The sequence below is a fragment of the Vanacampus margaritifer genome, chromosome 19 (genome assembly GCF_051991255.1).
Source record: "Vanacampus margaritifer isolate UIUO_Vmar chromosome 19, RoL_Vmar_1.0, whole genome shotgun sequence".
NCBI classification, from domain to species: Eukaryota; Metazoa; Chordata; class Actinopteri; order Syngnathiformes; family Syngnathidae; genus Vanacampus; species Vanacampus margaritifer.
The window spans coordinates 5,775,925-5,781,924 of NC_135450.1; positions in this window are offsets into that span (position 1 = coordinate 5,775,925).

A 6,000-nucleotide genomic window follows, 5' to 3' on the forward strand; every position below is an offset into this window, starting at 1 on the left:
TTACTTCATCAGAGGCTGCTTTAATCCAATGTGTCTTATTATTGTAAAAAGTGATTCAGAGTGAAGAGGGTCTTCTGCCCAGATTTAGTCATAACTGTTTTAATTTCCTTATTTCTCAGTAGAACTTTTATCTTAGAATGTGTCTTTGTGAGTGTTGTCGCGATTTCTGCCAGCATGTCTGGAGGACCTCCTCTATTTCCACAACAATAGACTATTTGTCTGTGGTTGAAGTCAATGTGTTAGTATGATTTCTTTGTAAGACTTATCTCATGCCGGGTGTCGTCATGTCTGGAGGACCTCCTCTATTTCCACAACAATAGACCATTTGTCTGTGGTTGAAGTCAATGTCCGGTGAACTCCAGGTGGGCTGTTTGCTGGGGGCTTTGTGGTACCGCCCTTGTGAGAGGCTGCAGCCATTGTCTGGAACTCACTTGTGCCCGGAATATTCTGCAGAAATAAAAGCTTCGAAGTAACTGTACATCGATCTCCAGCCTGCATTCGGATAACCAACATTCTCACTACCCGAAAGAAAACGAACAGAGGAGAAAAAGATCATTTTCTTCAACAAGAGGCACGATCTGCTGTTATAGAGGCTCACTGTGTATTTTCCAGTGCACCGAAAGCATCTGTTGGCAGCATTATTCATATGGTTTGCAATTCCAAAAACACACAAACAAACTCAAGGAAAGCATGGTTATGTGTGAGCTTCATGGAAATTCCCCATGAGGGTGTTTGTGCGTGGCAAAGAGCAGATAGCAGGAACCTCTGCTACTGTTTGCTGTCACTTGTTGTGGCACTCTTTTGCTCTCAAAGTTTGTTTAGTTTGGGACCGCTACTACTTTATTCCGCCTCAGTGTCATGTGCAAAAGGTCCAGACATATGGGGAACAGAGTTGCTCTGTCAGTAAGCAGCAACAAAATGTTGTTGTGTTAGCAGTGGAGCGAGGTAGAGAGTGGATGGAGAGCAATGAATTAGATCAATAGTGTGCTCAACATCATAAACTTGCCTACACCTAAACTCTGTAGCTTCACCACCCACCTCTGAAACACCAATGGACAGTTCGCCTCTGCACTAATAAAAAGGTTTTTTATGTTTTCATAAGGGCTTCATTTATGGTTTGTGTATGTGTTAGTTTACTTGTAGTAATATCAGTCTGAAAGAAAAATGGTATCGAGCATCCCTAACTCTTTATCTATGTACAGATCATGCTACCATTCCGTGGTCCCCGTCCCTCACCACACAATGAATGGGGCAGAAAATAGCACGGTCGTGTTCATTATCATATCTTTATCACTTACTCATGTTGATAAGCGTGTGATGACTCATCCAATAAAATGATGCTGCCATGGTTTGGAGAGAACAACCAAAACACTTGGGCCTCGTCCACACGAAAGCCAGTTTCAATGTATCCTCACAAGTTTCTTACCGTTTAGGCCGTTTGTCCACACGATGGCGTGGTTTCGGAGCTTGAAACCGATGACTTTTGAAACCGGGCTCCAGAGTGTAACGATTTCAAAATGCGTCCCGTACGCATCAGTGATGACGTAATGGTCGCAGCTTGATGACAACGCATTGTCGTTGTTTGATGACGTAAGCGCCAATTCTCGCGTGACTCCTCGCGAACCGCCTGTCTGTCAACAACAATGGCGGATAGCCGTGTCGTAGTCGTTTTGCGCCGCCTCCTTAGCTTGCTTATGCTTTTGAAGCAAAATATTTTGCTTCTATATTTCCACGTGTTGTATTTGAATCGCCCGCCATTGTCACTTCTTCTGTGTTCGTCTTTTCATGTTGTTTTGATACATGAAAAGCCATGTTTGTTATGTAGATTGCAATAAAGTTAGAAAAAAAGTGTTTGTCTTCTTCACTGATTCTTCTTCTACGCTTTCCGTGAACTCCTTGTGGCTGCGCTACAGCGCCACTCCAGACTTGGCATTTACATTACAGCCGTTAAACGTCCTCAGCGTCTTCTTTTGGAAACACGCAATTCTTGAAATGCTTCTGTGTAACGAGATTTGTTTGAGGAACGAAGTCGGCTTTGCTTCCGTCTGGACGGGGCCTCAGAATCAAGTTTATTCACTTGGAATCTGCACTAAATGTAGGCCAACTGTGCTAACTGTAGACTACCTGTACTCAATCATTTGCAAATATATACTGAGATGTTACAACATGTACTAAGACTAGGGGCGATAATTTTTTTAAATTGTGATTAATCACATGACTTCAATAGTTAACTCACGATTAATCACAAATTTTATATCTGTTCTAAATGTACAATGAAATGTACAGTTTTTTTTCATACTCTTATTAACATAAAAGTGGAAAAAAAATAAACTAAGAAATATGGCTGCATCATTAAGTCATTGATACGGTAATTTCATAATAATTCATAACATTGAGTTAAAATAAAAAATATGTACTCTACTGTAAAAACAAGTGTGATATTGATTAATTGACATTCGTTAGTTGATGAACTGAATTACAAATTACATTTTGTTGTGAACAGTTGTCAAGTGGTTTTAAGGTTTGTGGATGTTAATTTGAGAAAATAATTATTCTTTCAACAAATAAGCCAAACCAATAGAGGAAAAAATTTAATATAACATTTGGCTACTTTTCCTCATGCATATAGTAGCAGATATTTTCCAGTCACATAAAAATAGTGCCATTAGTGTCATGTAGGAGCACATTTTGACTATGTGCAGCTGGTATGAGATCATATTTCACTCAATAAACTCCTTTCAATTGTCCTGTGATTGACTGGCGGCCAGGCCAGGCTTTACAGTGGTTCACCTATCATCCACATCGGATGGGCTCCTGTATACAATCATTAAAAAAAAAATTTTTGCAAAAATTTGATTATCTCTGTTTAAAAGTTACTTAAATATGTCATTGTCTTTACTTCTGTATTATTTCAAATTTGCTGACTTTATCTCTGCAAAGAACGCTGATTAGAGCAATCTGTCCAAAGCGGGATTTAATCATTTCAGAGAAATTATAATCCATTTCCTGATCTGATCCAGTCAGTTGGTATCGAACCATCGAATCTACTAAAAGGTGGCCCAAGTGGGTTTTGAACCCAGGTTCACTGTGACGGCAGCCAATTGCTCTAAGCACTGACCTAACTTGACTTCATGGCTAATGGCGTATTTATTTTGAAAAGTGACATCTGATGCTGAAAAATTTCAATGTCTGTCCCATTGAAAATTAATGGGGAACAGTTTGTATTTAACATTAAATCGTGCGAATACTGTAAGTAATGTGGAATCAGATGATACATACCCCTGGAGGCGTGAATTTTTGAAGCAAGTATCGGAAGTATTATCTGGGAGTTGTTACACGGCAAAAAAGTGTGTAGAATAAAAATCACAATAACATATGTGGGAATGTTTCATTCCCACAATTATTTTATTAGTATTAGAGTAACAAATAATATCCCATTTGAAAGAATAAGCCCAAATGTACCATTGTCAGACCCTTCATTTGCAGAGAAATAACAAAAGCGAGGAGCATAAAGAATAAAATTCAATCTAAATGAAAAGCAGATTAGAGTTTTCACTCAGATGTTAAGAAAAAGTGCGCTGCAAGTGAATAAAGGTCCATTGTAGTCTACATTTGTTGGTTAATTGAAGTGAAAATGAACAGAATCTGTTCATAATTAATGCCTCGTGATTATATGGCCTGGGCACCTTGCTGTGAGATACTGTCGATTCTGGTGGACATGGGTCCCAAATGGCTCATCTCACTCCCTCTTTCTCACACACACTCTTATAATTGACTCTATTGAGGAGCAGCAGCAGGCATTCACTTTGCTCTGGCACTAATTGGGTTCTACGCCCTTAGTCTTTACATGAAGCACATTTTATAGAATAATTTTACTACCTTGCACCCCATAATTAGAAAGATGAGAGAATGAGTGGGTTCTTCGCTTGTGGCAGTTGACTGATGGGAAGTCCATTATGTAGTTTTTACTCTCTTGGTTTAAGAGATTAATTTATTTCTAAAAAGTAGGAACAGCATATGCTAGTATGTTTAACTATTTCCAAATGGTTTACTGTATTAGTTATTTTAACCTCTGCTTATTATATAAACATTCAAAGTGGAGCAGAAAACAGATGTTTACTGAACATGTGTGCTCATTAATAAACAGCATGCACACACATGCTTGCGCTCTCATACAGATGCTCACACAAATCCCCACAACCACAGCGACATACGGCTGGCAAAGCCGTCTCTCCTGACATCCTGCGGTAGTCTCTTGAGGGATTTTTTTTTTCAAGCGGTTTGTTGATATTTGCCCTGTCACTTTTATAAACTAACAGCTAGCTCCGGCAGAGAAACACTGTTGCAAATAGGAAAAAAAAAGATACAGAACCCGCCGAGCTCATCTCATTTGCATGTTTAGCACCTCCCACCAGAGAACAGAGGAGCGAGGGGGGGGGGGACAAATGTCTGGAGAAATCACATGCTCTCTCCTCGATGTAATTTCATGAAGACGTCAATTAGATGACGCAGAGTCAGTCATTGTCTTTGCTGCTATTTGAACAACAGCGGTAATATGTCTGTAACAGTGGTTTCATGGGAAATCATACAGTAGTTGCAAACCACCTCATAGGTACTAATTCAATCTTTTCACAAAGAGAAATCGAAATAGATGCATCCTAATGTCATTATCTTTTATACTATTGGCAAAAAGTGTTGCTTCAGATAATTAAAAAATAATAATTTAAGTAACGTTTTAGTATATTGTTATATTGTTGTGTGAACATGATATTCTTATTTTTTTATTCATTCTGCTTTGTTTGACATGCATCTCCTTGCACATAATTCATCCGATTCACATCATTCAAAATTCAAAATATTCCAAAAATCTAGTATGTTTCTCATTCCAAAATTCAACATTATTCATCCAAAAATTCCCCATTCATTTCCAATGAGGCAGAGTTTCCCCAATTGATTGTTTATCAATCATTCTCAATGGCACATCTAACATTGCATGCTAACATGAAAATAATATATATATATATATGTATTATTAAATTATTCAGGTCTTTCAGTTCACATTGAGAGCAATGTTCAACTTGTCAAAAATTCGCCACTGACCAAAAATTCAAGATTTTCACCATTAAAATCCAAAAAGAAAAAAAATCCCCATTCAGTCCCAAAGACACTTAACAAAACAGATTCACGTTGTCTCCATTTGAAATTCAAACGGTCAGCTCATCCAATTCACATACCAATAATTCAGATTTACCAAAAAGTCAACATTTTCCCAAGTAAAGTTCCCACCAAAAAAATAACATTTATTCATTTTCAGTGACACATTCAATAAAACAGATTCACTTCGTTCTTGGAAATGATCATCAACATGACAAAATTTCCATGCCTCTCAAAAAAAAAAAAACATTTATTCCCACACATTCGGAAAAAATATTAATTAAATCCAATATCATTTCACATTATTCTATATCTTTCAGTATCATTCCACATTTCAATATATTTTCATTCAGCATTTCAGCCTTCACATTCAATTTCTCCAGACATTTGATTGATTGATTGATTAATTGATTGATTGTATAATATTCCGTATGCAAAATCCCTGCGATTTAAACTGCCCTAATGCAAAACACCTGCATATTTTCCGCTGCCGTAACCAATTGACTAATCAATAGTCCTACGTAATTGTGTGGGTGGGTTACAGATCCGCCTCCTTTGATTGCACCATTGCTAAAAATGGCATCCAATCTAATGTTTCAAGTTTAATTGTTTGACACACCTTGTCCTGTGCATGGTTCTTTATTATATAGTTGTACAATACAGGCATGAGCAAATTATAAGATTATAGCAAATTTATAATACAAATTTTAGTTCAATATATAAAAGAAAAGGACCAAATTAAGTTTAAGATTTAGTCCTTTCTATTTCTTTTTTTGTTGGGAAGCAAATCGTCGCTGTCCTGTGAAAAACCTTTTTGTCCATTTTTTTTTAAACGAAATCTTTTTT